Source organism: Anas platyrhynchos, chromosome 1 (genome assembly GCF_047663525.1).
Source record: "Anas platyrhynchos isolate ZD024472 breed Pekin duck chromosome 1, IASCAAS_PekinDuck_T2T, whole genome shotgun sequence".
NCBI lineage: Eukaryota > Metazoa > Chordata > Aves > Anseriformes > Anatidae > Anas > Anas platyrhynchos.
The window spans coordinates 2,501-20,519 of NC_092587.1; the positions used below are offsets into that span (position 1 = coordinate 2,501).

Below are 18,019 nucleotides of genomic sequence, written 5' to 3' on the forward strand. Positions count from 1 at the left end.
CTAACCCTAACCCTAACCCTAACCCTAACCCTAACCCTAACCCTAACCCTAACCCTAACCCTAACCCTAACCCTAACCCTAACCCTAACCCTAACCCTAACCCTAACCCTAACCCTAACCCTAACCCTAACCCTAACCCTAACCCTAACCCTAACCCTAACCCTAACCCTAACCCTAACCCTAACCCTAACCCTAACCCTAACCCTAACCCTAACCCTAACCCTAACCCTAACCCTAACCCTAACCCTAACCCTAACCCTAACCCTAACCCTAACCCTAACCCTAACCCTAACCCTAACCCTAACCCTAACCCTAACCCTAACCCTAACCCTAACCCTAACCCTAACCCTAACCCTAACCCTAACCCTAACCCTAACCCTAACCCTAACCCTAACCCTAACCCTAACCCTAACCCTAACCCTAACCCTAACCCTAACCCTAACCCTAACCCTAACCCTAACCCTAACCCTAACCCTAACCCTAACCCTAACCCTAACCCTAACCCTAACCCTAACCCTAACCCTAACCCTAACCCTAACCCTAACCCTAACCCTAACCCTAACCCTAACCCTAACCCTAACCCTAACCCTAACCCTAACCCTAACCCTAACCCTAACCCTAACCCTAACCCTAACCCTAACCCTAACCCTAACCCTAACCCTAACCCTAACCCTAACCCTAACCCTAACCCTAACCCTAACCCTAACCCTAACCCTAACCCTAACCCTAACCCTAACCCTAACCCTAACCCTAACCCTAACCCTCTTCTTCCTATCAACCCTAACCCTAACCCTAACCCTAACCCTAACCCTAACCCTAACCCTAACCCTAACCCTAACCCTAACCCTAACCCTAACCCTAACCCTAACCCTAACCCTAACCCTAACCCTAACCCTAACCCTAACCCTAACCCTAACCCTAACCCTAACCCTAACCCTAACCCTAACCCTAACCCTAACCCTAACCCTAACCCTAACCCTAACCCTAACCCTAACCCTAACCCTAACCCTAACCCTAACCCTAACCCTAACCCTAACCCTAACCCTAACCCTAACCCTAACCCTAACCCTAACCCTAACCCTAACCCTAACCCTAACCCTAACCCTAACCCTAACCCTAACCCTAACCCTAACCCTAACCCTAACCCTAACCCTAACCCTAACCCTAACCCTAACCCTAACCCTAACCCTAACCCTAACGCTCCCGCTCCCGCTCCCGCTCGCTAACCCTAACCCTAACCCTAACCCTAACCCTAACCCTAACCCTAACCCTAACCCTAACCCTAACCCTAACCCTAACCCTAACCCTAACCCTAACCCTAACCCTAACCCTAACCCTAACCCTAACCCTAACCCTAACCCTAACCCTAACCCTAACCCTAACCCTAACCCTAACCCTAACCCTAACCCTAACCCTAACCCTAACCCAATAAACCAATAAACCAATAAACCAATAAACCAATAAACCAATAAACCAATAAACCAATAAACCAATAACCCTAACCCTAACCCTAACCCTAACCCTAACCCTAACCCTAACCCTAACCCTAACCCTAACCCTAACCCTAACCCTAACCCTAACCCTAACCCTAACCCTAACCCTAACCCTAACCCTAACCCTAACCCTAACCCTAACCCTAACCCTAACCCTAACCCTAACCCTAACCCTAACCCTAACCCTAACCCTAACCCTAACCCTAACCCTAACCCTAACCCTAACCCACGACCCCAACCCCGATCTAACCCCAACCCCCAACCTGTAACCCTAACCCTAGTTCCCAAGAACTACATTTCCCGGTATGCTCTGGGCACCAAACATGGCCGCCCGGAAGTCCGGAGTCCCAGAAATACATTTCCCGGTATGCTCTGGGCACCCAACATGGCCTCCCGGAGTCCCAGAACTACATTTCCCGGTATGCTCTGGGCACCAAACATGGCCTCCCGGAAGTCCGGAGTCCCAGAACTACATTTCCCGGTATGCTCTGGGCACCAAACATGGCCTCCCGGAAGTCCGGAGTCCCAGAACTACATTTCCCGGTATGCTCTGGGCACCCAATATGGCCTCCCGGAAGTCCGGAGTCCCAGAACTACATTTCCCGGTATGCTCTGGGCACCCAACATGGCCTCCCGGAAGTCCGGAGTCCCAGAACTACATTTCCCGGTATGCTCTGGGCACCCAACATGGCCTCCCGGAGTCCCAGAACTACATTTCCCGGTATGCTCTGGGCACCCAACATGGCCTCCCGGAAGTCCGGAGTCCCAGAACTACATTTCCCGGTATGCTCTGGGCACCCAACATGGCCTCCCGGAAGTCCGGAGTCCCAGAACTACATTTCCCGGTATGCTCTGGGCACCAAACATGGCCTCCCGGAAGTCCGGAGTCCCAGAACTACATTTCCCGGTATGCTCTGGGCACCCAACATGGCCTCCCGGAGTCCCAGAACTACATTTCCCGGTATGCTCTGGGCACCAAACATGGCCTCCCGGAAGTCCGGAGTCCCAGAACTACATTTCCCGGTATGCTCTGGGCACCCAACATGGCCTCCCGGAAGCCCAGTGCCGGAAAACTACGCCTACCAGCATTCCCCAGGCAGCTGGCTTGACCAATCACAGGCCGAGTGTTCGAGAAATACATTTACCAGCACTCACTGGAACCCAAGCACTTACTGCCCTTTCAAAATAGACTCAAGCCCTAACACTAAAAAACTTCGAAACCCCTACAGGCCTAATCCAAACTGTTTACCACACTAAACCCCTGAAGTCCTATGCCTAAAAGCCCTCAGGACACTTAGGACGCTCAAAACCCAAACCCAAAACAATAGGATTCTCAAAGCCCTAAACAACAAGATTAGGACGCTTAAAGCCGTAACCCCAAAATTAAGATGCTCAAAACACAAAGCCAACCCAAAACACTAGGATGCTCAAAACCCTTACTCAAAACATCAGGATGCGCAAAACTCTAACCCAAAAATTCAGATGCTTAACACCCCAAGCCCTAACACAAAACATTAGGACGCTCAACACCGTAACCCAAAAAATTAGGACGCTCGAAACTCTAACCCTGGAGAACCTAACCTGAAAAAAAAAAAAAAAAAGGATCTTAACACACTAACCCTAAATAACTGACCAAAAATAAAACCCTAGGACCCTAACCCTTAAAAATATAGCGACACTCCATCCCAAAAAGAACTCTAAAACCCTAACACGCTAACCCTGAAACCCTTAAAACCCTGTTAAAACTCCAACCCAGTTATACACCAGTTACCTCCCTTAAAGGATATAGAGGAGCTCTCTCAGATACGGCAGTCCTACTTCTCATGAATGCATCCTTTAGGTGAGGAGGGGGAGAAGTAAAGCAAAGAACAACTCACGGGTTGAGATCAGGATAATTTAATTAAATGGAAATAAATTGTTTAGTTCATGGTAGTCTTTATTTAATTATTATAATTAACTAAGGGGAAATAAAAAGGGAAAGGGGAAAAGGGAGGGGAAAAGGGAAAATAAAGGGACGAAAACAAACAAAATAAATGACAGCTATATGGAAGTGCAGAGGAAAGAAATTGCTCTCTACTTCCCACAAATGAGCGATGATTGACCACGTCCTTGATGCAAGGCCTCAACGCACGCAGCCGGTGTTCGAGAGGAGGACCGACGTCTTCTCAACGAGAGCCCACCCCTCCCCTCTTCTTCCTGTTTCCACCTTTTATTGCTGAGTGTGACATCCCATGGTATGGAATATCCCTTGGATTGGTTTAGGTCAGCTGCCCTAGTGATGTTTCTCTCCTCGCTTTTTGCCCATCCCCTAGGAGGGTTAGAGAAAGGCCCAATGCTGTGCCACTGCTGCTCAGCAGTAGACAACACGGGTGTGATAACACTGCTGCTCCAGCTACAACTGCAGAGTACGGCACTGTATGGGCTGCTGCTGGGAAAGTTAACATTCCAGCCAGACCCAGCACACCACCGGAGGTGGATTGTTACGATATGGAGATGGTAGGTTATCCAACGGCTCCCGTTTATTATCTTTTTATTTTTCCTGTTCTTCTTCTTCTTCAAAATTTCTTACCTGCTTTTAGTGTAAATATTAAGGCTGTAAAAGGACATGAAGTCCTCCTGATCCATAATCCTGCATCATCACTTTCTTCCCGGCAGAAAGGTTCCTTCGAATTAACATGTGTATTTAAGGCCTGACAAATACAGTCTTCAAAGGATCCAAAAACGGGCCCAAAGACATGCGGTCTTAAAAGCTCCTTTGGCCATTCTATCACACAATACTGGACCCTTTTTTATTTACTTTTTACGTTTCTGGGGCCTCTCTCGTTCCAGTTTCTAATCGTTATTCCTAATGGACTTTCTGCTGGTATGTCTGGTAATTTGCTTCCTTTCTTCTGGTCCCTGGTCTTCGGTTTTGTCTCACCCATCTAGGAATGTTACTCTGGCAATTCCCACAGCCCTTGGTTACCTTAATAAGAGTGTCTTAAAGAGGATTTAAGATCTATCACCCACCCACAAATCCTTTGGGAATCCCTTCGGTCCTTCACCGGCCAAGTCCCTCGCGGGAGATTGGAACCGTGGTACAGAAGACCTCCACAATCGCTTCGGAACTAAATTCCGTCTCAGTCACACTCTTACACACACAGGCAACCAAAACCCATCCAACAGAACAGTATACGCTTTAAACACTTACGACTCCGTTGTCTTCATTCAGATCTTCACACGCAGAATTACGGGCAAAATATACTGCTGCAGCCAGCAAGGGAGCTGAAAAAAAATCAAAACCTTAGCTTACCTGTATTCAGGTTCGAGATGCCATTAGTCCCGACCAGACTCGAACAGCAACCACCAAATGCTGGGGCACCTCTCCTACATCAAATAAGATTCCAAGAACCAAAGCCCTCCTGGACAAGCCCCCTGGTGTCATACATGACTGGGTCCCAAACTGGATTGCAATTAAATTTTACAGTTTTTTAAATAAATAGAGGTAAACGAGAAGTTGCTCGCAAACAGATATACTGTGCCAGATGTCCTTCAGCAAGTGCCCAGAGGCAGACCGGATGTCTTTGCCAACACAGTCCCATCAATGTATTAGTACACCCATGCACTGCCACGTTACCTGTCATCACTAACTGCCAGGCAGGACAGCTCCAGACCAAACACGTACACACACAGGCACGCCACAAACACTACAAACAAAACACACAACACAAGGCACAAGAAAAAGTGAACCCCAAAAAGAAAGCCCTACAGCAACAGCAAGTCAGAACAGGTGCTCTGCACCAGACCCTACGAGAGACTCAAATGTCACGACACGTGACTGGAAGCAACTGCCAGAACTGGGATGATGGAGGCCTAAAAAGCCTGCCTTCAAGACAAGAGACCGGAAGGATGGGGACTGAAAACCCCCTAAGACAACTCTCAGGAAATCAATTCCCAAGCAAGAGCTCCTGATGCGGCCCAGACGACTTCTGCAAGAGTGAGGATGGAAACAGATGTGATCTCAAACCGAATACGATGCACAAGACCTGAAACAGATCTGCAGTTCAAGCAGCGACTGCAAGACAAGAAGTTCTCGGATCAGAGCCATGATGACAAAACAAGCATTGAGGCCCTTCAGCACAGCTACCAAGTCGCCTGTCTGGTCAGTCCAGAGTCAAAAGTCATGAGGATATCAAGACCCAAGAAGCACAGAACAGACGCTGCAGAAGCAACACTACAGGACAGACCAACAGAAGGAAACTGTCCTGCCTGGCGCACGCACTCACGCTACAAAATAATCCTGCCTCTTCTATTAGCCTGGTGACCCAGCCACAAGCACCCTGAACCACCCTCACAGTGGCACCAAGTCTATTCAGCCAGCACGCTCCATGCTGCTCTGGCTCCCAGCTCCCATTAGCCACCCAAGATATGCAAATACCAAGTGCCCTCCAACTTAGCTCCCAGGTTGCTGCATGGTAAAGTCCCTCCGCCTCAAGAAATGCACAGGCACCAATTGTCATCTTGGTCAATTGCCAGGCTCATCATCAGCTGCAAAAACAGAGTAACAGCATTCACTAGGACACCAGCCCCATTGCTCACCTTCTCCACAATGCTGACTACTGCTGATGCAACCTACGATTGTGCTCACGTGTTCCTCTCCGAGTCCAAGCTCCAACAGTGCAGCCAGTATCATCCACACCACCTGGGAAAACAAAGGGATTAAATGTTCGTTGCATTCACAACAAGTCAGCCAATGGTGTTGGTTTTTTTTTCTTATTGTTTTTTTTTGTCTGTGTATGTTTCCTGTTTTTTTTTTTTTTTTTAAAATGTTTTAGCTAAACAACATGCAGAGAGCAGACAAGAGACCTGGGGTGTTTCTAGAAGCAACAATCCCCATGCTTTTGCTGCAGCTTTTAATATTGAAAGGACAGCACAACCATTCAAGTGACTGGAACTTTTTCAAATGGAATTAAGTCAAACAGGTTCATCATCACTTGCAAAAACAGAGAACCAGCATTCACTAGCATGCCAGCCCTGATACCCACCTCTTGGACAACACTCACTACTAGTGATGCAACATACAGTGGTGCAATACCTCTCTGTTCAAAACTCCTTTACCTAACCTGCTCAGTAGCTCCACATGACAAATGGGCCCGGGGGGCGCCGCGCCGAAATGGGGCCGGGCAGCCTTATTCTGCAGAGAAGAAGGAGGTGACCCTGCTCACTCTCTAGGCACTACTGCACTTATGTGGTCAAGGAACCCTACCCCACGGTTTCCCCAAAACAACGTACCTTTTCTTTTTCTTAGTATCTTGTATTTACGTAGAAAGAAAAATCTAGGAGCAGAAGTGATTACATGCCAAGAAAAAAAAAAAAAACAATTCCATTCCACTCACAGGAAAAATCACTTACTTCAGTAGGATATCTGAGAACGAAGTGGCTATGCTGGTGGGTCAAAACACACTACAGGACACTGGGGCCAGGCCCTCCGCTGCACCCACTTAAAACCCATCCCTGCACTCACCAAGGTGCAACCCCAACACAAAAAAAACAGACGCAGCATTTCAGCTTCAACAGCTTTGGGAACTGCTGGAAAGCAAGCTTCATCCTCAGAGAGGCGTGCTCAGGCTACACAGGACAGGGCTTTGGGCACCACTTTGCTTACCAAAGAAGACCGCAATCAGCACCTGCTTCGTTCCAATTCTCAAGAACTAACATCACAGCCCACGTTGCCTGGGACACCTGATAAACAGAAGAGAAAGCAGCCATACCCTTTTCAAGCCATCCCTGCACGTGTCGCTCCTTGATCATCTGCAACCTCTTCTCCAATCCTCAACCGCTTCTGTGGAGAGCCTGCCATGGCACCTGCAAAGCAAGACCCTTCGCACTCACCTCATGCTACTTGGCAGTTCTGCTCCAATCCAGCTCACAACCAGCCCGCCCTTCTCGTGCTGCTCTTCAGAGTGCAGCTTGGCCCCACTCAGCCTGTGCGAGACACCTGCAAAAGAGAAAGAAAACCACAGGCTGAAGCAGCATCCAAAGCCACAGCACAGCTGGGACAGTTACTCTCATCTGCTCCCTTACCTCGGCCCCCTCACCTGCCCTCGAGGCAGATGTTTCCATCTGCTCTCTTAGGCCAGCTACAACACCTCGGAAATATAAAATAAACAGGATTTTTACTGTATTTTGTGCAGTTAACTAACTGCAGTGACAACTGCACCCCTAAAGTACCTTCTACATCTGCTCATCGCTCACCTTGCCAAAAGCAGCTCCGGTCGTCAAGTCCCGTGTTGTACACTGTGTTTCACCTTAAACAAATGAAAACAGCCACAAGAGAATCAATCATTCACCTGCCACCATTAGCACCCATCCCTCCACAACACAAAGGGACCCAATTAACGATATTATCGTTTCAAAACAGCAGCCCCCTTGCCTCAGCACCTCAGAAGTAGATCAAGACAGGCACCGAGCTGCCTACCGACTGATGAACAGTTCCAGAAGGAGCTCTTTCCTGTGGGCAGTTCCTACTACGGTATACACTCTACTGGGGACAGGAAAGAAATAAAAATAAAAAATTCAAAACCCCATATCTGTAAGCTTTCAAGATTCAACAGTACACCATTCAAGCACTATGCAAACAGCTGCTCGCAAGCAGCTCAACTCTGCCAAATCCACATCTGCCAACCTCCAGAGATGACTGTGCCAGCTGTCCTTCAGTATGCGCCCAGAGGCAGATGTCTATGCCAAAACAGTCCCATCAATGTATTAGTACACCCATGCACTGCCACGTTAGCTATTATCACTAACTGCCAGGCAGGACAGCTCCAGACCAAACACATACACACACAGGCACACCACAAACACTACAAACAAAACACACAACACTAGGCGCAAGAAAAAGTGAACCCCGGGGGAAAGCCCTATGGCAACAGCAAGTCAGAACAGGTGCTCTGCACCAGACCCTACGAGAGACTCAAATGTCACGACACGTGACTGGAAGCAACTGCCAGAACTGGGATGATGGAGGCCTAAAAAGCCTGCCTTCAAGACAAGAGACCGGAAGGATGGGGACTGAAAACCCCCTAAGACAACTCTCAGGAAATCAATTCCCAAGCAAGAGCTCCTGATGCGGCCCAGACGACTTCTGCAAGAGTGAGGATGGAAACAGACGCGATCTCAAACCGAATACGATGCACAAGACCTGAAACAGATCGGCACTTCAAGCAGCGACTGCAAGACAAGAAGTTCTCGGATCAGAGCCATGATGACAAAACAAGCATTGAGGCCCTTCAGCACAGCCACCGAGTCGCCTGTCTGGTCAGTCCAGAGTCAAAAGTCATGGCTCTTGATATCCTCAAGAAGCACAGAACAGACGCTGCAGAAGCAACACTACAGGACAGACAAACTGAAGGAAACTGTCCTGCCTGGCGCACGCACTCAAGCTACAAAATAATCCCGCTTCTTCTATTAGCCTGGTGACCCAGCCACAAGCACCCTGAACCACCCTCACAGGGGCACCAAGTCTATTCAGCCAGCACGCTCCATGCTGCTCTGGCTCCCAGCTCCCATTAGCCACCCAAGATATGCAAATACCAGGTGCCCTCCAACTTAGCTCCCAGGTTGCTGCATGGTAAAGTCCCTCCGCCTCAAGAAATGCACAGGCACCGATTGTCATCTTAGTCAATTGCCAGGCTCATCATCAGCTGCAAGAAACAGAGTACCAGCATTCACTAGCACGCCGGCCATGATGCCCACCTTCTCCACAATGCTGACTACCGCTGATGCAACATACGGTTCTGCTCACCTCTTCCTCTCCGAATCCAAGCTCCAACAGTGCAGCCAGTATCATCCACTCCACCTGGGAAAACAAAGGGATTAAATGATCGTTGCATTCACAAGTCAGCCAATGGTGTTGGTTTTTTTGTTACTGTTTTTGTGTGTGTGTGTGTGTGTGTCTGTGTGTGTGTCTGTGTGTGTGTCTGTGTGTGTGTCTGTGTGTTTCCTGTATTTATTTTTTAGTCTGCTTTAGCTCAACAGCATGCAGACAAGAGAACTGGGGTGTTTCTAGAAGCAATAATCCCCATGCTTTTGCTGCAGCTTTTAACATTGAAAGGACAACACGACCCAGCAAGTAACTGGAACTTTCTTAACTGGAATTAGCTCAAACTTTTATTCACATTGAAAGAAAAATCTAGGAGCAGAACAGATTATACACCAACAAAATCAATTCCATTCCACCCCCGGGAAAAAAAATCACATACTCTCATCCCCTCCTGTCCCTCAGCCGCTTGCCTGCCCCACGTGGCAGATGCTTCCATCTGTTCTCTTCACCCACTTATAGCACCTCTAAAAGGCAAACTGGAATTTTACTCTACTGGATGTAGGAAAATAACTGCAGTGACAACCGCACCCCAAAAACAACAGTTACTTCTGCTCATCACGTACCAGAGTCACTGCAGAGGCAGCTGGTTGACACATCCTGCACTGCACACTGCATTGCAGCCTGAACAAAGGAGAAAGGCAGGAAGAAGATAAACATTCAGCTGCCAGCAGTAGCACCCATCCCTCAACAACATAAGCGACCCCAGCTTTACTTTTATCCTTTCAAAACAGCAGGCCACTTGCCTCTGGACCTGCAAATTAGGTCCAAGCTTGAAAGGAGCGGCCAGCATCACCCACGCCACCTGGGAACATAAAAGGACAAAATGACCACTGTGCTTGCAAGCACCCACCTGCTACACTGCTCCTCTATCCCAAACAGTCTCACCCCGGACCCTCTGAGGGAAACACCTGAGCGTCTTCCCTTCGCTTCAGATAAGGGATGACCAGGCTGACACCACTCACCTTCCCTCAGAGCTTCCTGACATGACGATTTCCCTTCCCTCTCCACAACTGCACAAAGCACCTGCAGAGGCAAGAGAAAAGCACACTCTGAGGCACCTCACAGCCACAGCGTACCTGCTGCAAGACCTCTCTCTTCCCAGCTCCGGTACTTCAGCTGCTCACCAGCTCTAACTGAGATTCTACGCTCACAGCGCCACAGCAAACTCTGCCTAGACCACACAACACACACTACACAAGCTACATTGCCCAGCACACACAAGCTGGTACATTCCCACCCAACAATCAGTCGCATCGCACAGGAAGGATGCTGCACACTCCTAGAAACCAAACCTACTAGTCCTGAGGAGCTCCCCACTTCCTCCTGCCAACCACGCTCAGCACACACACTATTCACCCATCAAAAAAAAAAATAAACTTAGAACTTACACACAAAAAAAAAAAACAACCGAGCTCCACAAATGCCAAAAAGACATGCGCACACAGCAGCCCCGGCAGGGGTAATCACAGACTTACCCTTTGCAGATGAAAAGGTGACTATGATACAACCCTGCTCAGTCTCTTGGCAATGCTGCATCTACACTGTCAAGCCACATGTAGCCGGTAATCAATCTGGTTTTAGTCCTCTGCAGAATAAAACGAGTGGGTTTATACATCTAGAGATTAAAGTGCAGCTCAAAAACAGAGGAGTATCGCACCATCCTAGAAAACAATAAGCCACAAACCTCTACTAAACATTCCTCTATTAAGTAAATTCCAAGCACTTAAAAATTCTAGAAATCTATACACTCCAGTCTGCCTAGAGAACCCTGCAACTGACTGAAGGAAAAACAAAGCACTTACCCCAAGGAGCAGCCCAGGCAGAAGGAGCTCTCTGATAGCATGCCTGGGGCTCATATAGCATTCAGCCCTGCCCAGCACCCAAACCCAATCACCTGGGAAAGGGGAGGGGCAAAGCACAAGGAAGTAGAAAGAAAGCAGGAACAGAAGCAACTGCTTTTTATTTTATTTTATTTTATTTTTTTTTTAAGATCTGCTTTACTGGGAAAACATGCAGAGAGCAGACAGGTGACCTGTGGTGTTTCTAGAAGCAACAATCCCCATGCTTTTACTGCAGCTTTTAACATTGAAAAAACAACACGACCAGGCCAGTAACAGGAACTCTTTCAAATGGAATTACGTCAAACAGGTTCATCATCACTTGCAAAAACAGAGAACCAGCATTCACTAGCACGCCAGCCCTGACACCCACCTCCTCCGCAACGCTGACTACTACTGATGCAACATGCTACTGTGAAATACCTCTCTGTTCCCAGCTCCTTTCCCTCATCTGCTCACTACATTTACCTGAGAAGTGTGCCCGAATGGACTCATTCTACAGAGATGAAGAAGGTGGCCCTGCTCACTCTCTTGGCACTACTGCACTTATGCACTCAAGGAACCATACCCCACAGTTTCCCAAAAACAACGTACCTGGCAACCCCTCATAAATGTACTTCTAATATGTCAATTCAAGGACATAAAGTCTAGAAGGCTTTCTGGTCTAAAGACTCGACAGACAGAAAACACACAGGCAAAAGCTCCAGAAATATAACAAACTGTCCCTAAACTTGAAACAGACTACCCCTTACGTGCCCACTGCTGCCATTTTCAGACACATGCTCACACAGGGAGCTTCCATGATACATTTCAACTAAACCCTGCTCCATCTCTTTAACAACAAGGTTTTGACTTTGATAATATTTGACATACAGGCAAAGAAGCACAGAAAGCCCCATAATTCTGCAAAAATCAGAAGGGACCCAGAACCACAAAGCAAACACACAAAGTAACATCACCATACTATCCGTAAAACTGCTATAACAACTACTCATCTGAGGAAGAGCCGTGTGCAATACAAGCACCTACTAATAGATTTCTGTACAATGACAGATCCTACCAGCTACCACCTCAAAAAGACATGCGTACCCGTTTCTACTAGGAAACGCATCAGTCCATAGACTCTGACCCACCTAAAGAACCCTCCAAACAACTGAAGGAAAAACAAAGCCCTTACCCAAAAGTGCAGCCCAGGCAGAAGGAGCTCTCTGATGGCACACCTGCAACTCAGTTACCACTAGGTCTCACCTGGACCCTGAAGCCAATCACCTGGGAAAGTGCAAGGGGGAAAGCACAAAAAACAAAAAGAAGGAGCAACAGCTGTGGTTTATTTACTTATTTATAAGGCTTAGCTCAACAGCATACAGAGTGCAGACAGGAGAGCTAGGGTGTTTCTAGGAACAAAAATCCCCATGCTTTTGCTGTAGCTTTGAATATTAAAAGGACAATACAACTAAGCAAGCAATTGATTTCTTTTTCCATCTGGAATTACCTCGATCTTTCATTTACATAGAAAGAACAATCTAGGAGTAGAACAGATTACACACCAAAAAATAATTCTATTCCATTCCACTCACAGGAAAAAATCACTTCAGTAGGATACCTGAGAACTAAATGGCTATGTTGATGGGTCAAAACACGCTACAGGACACTGGGGCCAGGCCCTCCGCTGCACCCACTTAAAACCCATCCCTACACTCACCAAGGTGCAACCCCAACACAAAAAAAACAGACACAGCATTTCAGATTCAACAGCTTTGGGAACTGCTGGAAAGCAAGCTTCATTCTCAGCGAGGCGTGCTCAGGCTACACAGGACAGGGCTTCGGGCACCACTTTGCTTACCAAAAAACCGCCATCAGCACCTGCTTTGTTCCGATTCTCAAGAAATAACATCACAGCCCACATTGCCTGGGACACCTGATAAACAGAAGAGAAAGCAGCCATACCATTTTCAAGCCATCCCTGCACGTGTCGCTCCTTGATGAGCTGCAACCTCTTCTCAAATCCTCAACCGCTTCTGTGGAGAGCCTGCCAGGGCACCTGCAAAGCAAGATGGATACCCTTCACACTCACCTCGTGCTACTTGGCTGTTCTGCTCCAATCCAGCTCACAACCAGCCCGCCCTTCTCGTGCTGCTCTTCAGAGTACAGCTTGGCCCCTCTGAGCCTGTGTGAGACAAATGTGAAACAAAAAAGCATAGGCTGAAGCAGCATCCAAAGCCACAGCACAGCTAGGACAGTTACTCTCATCTGCTCCCTTACCTCAGCCTCCTCACCTGCCCTCGAGGCAGATGCTTCCATCTGCTCTCTTATGCCAGCTACAATACACCCCTGAAATATAAACAGGATTTGTACTGTACTTTGTGTAGTTAAGTAACTGCAGTGACAACTGCACCCCTAAAGTACCTGCTACATCTGTTCATCGCTCACCTTGCCAAAAGCAGCTATGGTCAAGTCCCGTCTTGTACACTGTGTTTCACCTTAAACAAATTAAACAAAAGTTGCCTACCAAGGGTTGAACAGTTCCAGAAGGAGCTCTTTCCTGTGACAGGTTCCTCCTAGGGTTTACACTCTAATGGGGACAGGAAAGAAATAAGAAAAAAAAAAAAAGCAAAACCCCATATCTGTAAGCTTTCAAGATTCGACAGACCTCCTCAAGCACACTGTTCAAACACTATGTGAGAAGCTGCTCACAAGCAGCTCAAATCTCCCCCCCACACATCTGCCTAACACTACAGAGATGACTGTGCCAGCTGCCCTTCAGTACGTGCCCAGAGGCAGACCGGTTGTCTTTGCCAAAACAGTCCCATCAATGTATTAGTACACCCATGCACTACCACGTTAATCACTAACTGCCAGGCAGGACAGCTCCGGACCAAACACGTACACACACAGGCACGCCACAAACACTACAAACAAAACACACAACACAAGGCACAAGAAAAAGTGACCCCCAAAAGGAAAGCCCTATGGCAACAGCAAGTCAGAACAGGTGCTCTGCACCAGACCCTATGAGAGACTCAAATGTCACGACACGCGACTGGAAGCAACTGCCAGAACTGGGATGGTGGAGGCCTAAAAAGCCTGCCTTCAAGACAAGAGACCAGAAGGATGGGGGCTGAAAACCCCCTAAGAAGACACTTAGGAAATCAATTCCCAAGCAAGAGCTCCTGATGCGGCCCAGATGACTTCTGCAAGAGTGAGGATGGAAACAGACGTGATCTCAAACCGAATATGATGCACAAGACCTGAAACAGATCTGCACTTTCGAGCACTTCTTGTCTTGCAGTCGCTGCTTGATCAGAGCCATGATGACAAAACAAGCATTGAGGCCCTTCAGCACAGCTACCAAGTCGCCTGTCTGGTCAGTCCGGTCTAAAAAGCCAGGAGGATATCAAGACCCGAGAAGCACAGAACAGACACTGCAGAAGCAACACTACAAGACAGACAAACTGAAGGAAACTGTCCTGCCTGGCGCACGCACTCATGCTACAAAATAATCCCGCTGCTTCTATTAGCCTGGTGACCCAGCCAGAAGCACCCTGAACCACCCTCACAGGGGCACCAAGTCTATTCAGCCAGCACGCTCCATGCTGCTCTGGCTCCCAGCTCCCATTAGCCACCCAAGATATGCAAATACCAGGTGCCCCACAACTTAGCTCTTAGGTTGCTGGATGGTAAAGTCCCTCCGCCTCAAGAAATGCACAGGCACCGATTGTCATCTTAGTCAATTGAAGGCTCATCATCAGCTGCAAAAAACAGAGTAACAGCATTCACTAGCACGCCGGCCATGATGCCCACCTGCTCCACAATGCTGACTACCGCTGATGCAACATACGGTTCTGCTCACCTCTTCCTCTCCGAGTCCAAGGTCCAACAGTGCAGCCAGTATCATCCACACCACCTGGGAAAACAAAGGGATTAAATGATCATTGCGTTCAGAAGTGACCCAATGGTGGTTTTTTTTTTCTTATTGTTTTTTGTGTGTTTCATGTTTCTTTTTTTTTTTTTTTTTTCAAATCTGCTTTTGCTCAACAGCATGCAGACTGCAGACAAGAAAACTGGGGTGTTTCTAGAAGCAATAATCCCCATGCTTTTGCTGCAGCTTTTAACATTGAAAGGACAACACGACCCAGCAAGTAACTGGAACTTCTTCAAATGGAATTAGCACAAACTTTTATTTGCATTGAAAGAAAAATCTAGGAGCAGAACAGATTATACACCAACAAAATCAATTCCATTCCACCCCCGGGAAAAAAAATCACATACTCTCATCCCCTCCTGTACCTCAGCCGCTTGCCTGCCCCACGTGGCAGATGCTTCCATCTGTTCTCTTCACCCACTTATAGCACCTCTAAAAGGCAAACTGGAATTTTACTCTACTGGATGTAGGAAAATAACTGCAGTGACAACCGCACCCCAAAAACAACAGTTACCTCTGCTCATCACGTACCAGAGTCACTGCAGAGGCAGCTGGTTGACACATCCTGCACTGCACACTGCATTGCAGCCTGAACAAAGGAGAAAGGCAGGAAGAAGATAAACATTCAGCTGCCAGCAGTAGCACCCATCCCTCAACAACATAAGCGACCCCAGCTTTACTTTTATCCTTTCAAAACAGCAGGCCACTTGCCTCTGGACCTGCAAATTAGGTCCAAGCTTGAAAGGAGCGGCCAGCATCACCCACGCCACCTGGGAACATAAAAGGACAAAATGACCACTGTGCTTGCAAGCACCCACCTGCTACACTGCTCCTCTATCCCAAACAGTCTCACCCCGGACCCTCTGAGGGAAACACCTGAGCGTCTTCCCTTCGCTTCAGATAAGGGATGACCAGGCTGACACCACTCACCTTCCCTCAGAGCTTCCTGACATGATGATTTCCCTTCCCTCTCCACAACTGAACCAAGCACCTGCAGAGACAAGGGAAAAGCACACTCTGAGGCACCTCACAGCCACAGCGTACCTGCTGCAAGACCTCTCTCTTCCCAGCTCCGGTACTTCAGCTGCTCACCAGCTCTGAGATTCTTCACTCACAGCACCACAGCAAACTCTGCCCAGGCCACACAACACACACTACACAAGCTACATTGCTTAAGACATATGAGCTGGAATGTTCCTACCCAACAATCAGTCGCATCGCACAGGAAGGATGCGGCACACTCCTAGAAACCAAACCTACCAATCCTGAGAAGCTCCCCACATCCACCTGGGAACCACGCTCAGCACACACACTATTCACCCCTCAAAAAAACCAAGAAGTTAGAACATACACACACACAAAAAAGAAACAACCGAGCTCCACAAATGCCAAAAAGACATGCGCACACAGCAGCCCCGGCAGGGGTAATCACAGACTTACCCTTTGCAGATGAAAGAGGTGACTCTGATACAACCCTGCTCAGGCTCTTGGTAATGCTGCATCTACGCTCTCAAGCCACAGGTACCATGCAATCAAGCTGGTTTTAGTCCTCTGCAGAATAAAACGAGTGGGTTTATACATCTAGAGATTAAAGTGCAGCTCAAAAACAGCGGAGTACCCCACCATCCTAGAAAACAATAAGCCACAAACCTCTACTAAACATCCCTCTATTAAGCGAATTCCAAGCACTTAAAAATTCTAGAAATCTATAAACTCCAGCCTGCCTAGAGAACCCTGCAACTGACTGAAGGAAAAACAAAGCACTTACCCCAAGGAGCAGCCCAGGCAGAAGGAGCTCTCTGATAGCATGCCTGGGGCTCATATAGCATTCAGCCCCGCCCAGCACCCAAACCCAATCACCTGGAAAAGGGGAGGGGCAAAGCACAAGGAAGTAGAAAGAAAGGAGCAGCAGCAGCAGCTGTTTTTTATTTTTTTATTATTATTATTTTATTTTAAGATCTGCTTTACCTGAAAACCATGCAGAGAGCAGACAGGTGACCTGTGGTGTTTCTAGAAGCAACAATCCCCATGCTTTTGCTGCAGCTTTTAACATTGAAAGGACGACACGACCAGGCCAGTAACTGGAACTTTTTCAAATGGAATTACGTCCAACAGGTTCATCATCACTTGCAAAAACAGAGAACCAGAACTCACAAGCATGCCAGCCCTGACACCCACCTCCTCCACAACGCTTACTACTACTGATGCAACATGCTACTGTGCAATACCTCTCTGTTCCCAGCTTCTTTACCTCATCTGCTCACTACATTTACCTGAGAAATGGGCCCGGGCAGCGCCGCGCCGAAAGGGGCCCGGGCGGACTTATTCTGCAGAGAAGAAGAAGGTGAGCCTGCTCACTCTCTAGGCACTGCTGCACTTATGCACTCAAGGAACCATACCCCACGGTTTCCCAAAAACAGTGTACCTCGCAACCCCTCATAAACGTACTTCTACTATGTAAATTCAAGGACAAAGTCTAAAAGGCTGCAAGGTCTACCACTCGACAGACAGAAAACACACAGGCAAAAGCACCACAAATATAACAAGCTGTCCCTAAACTTGAAACAGACTACCCCTTACATGCCCACTGCTGCCATTTTCAGACACATGCTCACACAGGGAGCTTCCATGATACACTTCTCCTAAACCCTGCTCCATCACTTTGCCACCAAGGTTTTGACTATGATAATATTTGACATACAGGCAAAGAAGCACAGAAAGCCCCGTAATTCTGCAAAAATCAGAAGGGAACCAGAACCACAAAGCAAACACACAAAGTAACATCACCATACTATCCGTAAAAATGCCATAACAACTACTCACCTGAGGAAGAGCTACGTGCAATACAAGCACCTACTAATAGATTGCTTTACGATGACAGATCCTACCAGTTGCCACCTCAAAA

General features: G+C 47.9%; 1 long non-coding RNA gene across 21 annotated transcripts in view; it reads right to left on the minus strand.

The window, feature by feature from the left end:
• Positions 1-3,419: 3,419 nt before the first annotated feature.
• LOC140001932 (uncharacterized) overlaps positions 3,420-18,019 on the minus strand; it is a 43,965-nt gene continuing 29,365 nt past the window's right edge. The window contains exons 1-10 of one of the 21 annotated variants that reach the window (XR_011807858.1): positions 9,277-9,542; positions 9,066-9,202; positions 7,951-8,016; positions 7,728-7,780; positions 7,557-7,621; positions 7,365-7,470; positions 7,138-7,214; positions 6,109-6,174; positions 4,684-6,020; positions 3,421-3,801 (exon numbers count right to left, since the gene is read on the minus strand). This is a non-coding gene — a long non-coding RNA (uncharacterized lncRNA). The other 20 variants (XR_011807810.1, XR_011807802.1, XR_011807761.1 and 17 more) reach the window with 20 other exon arrangements.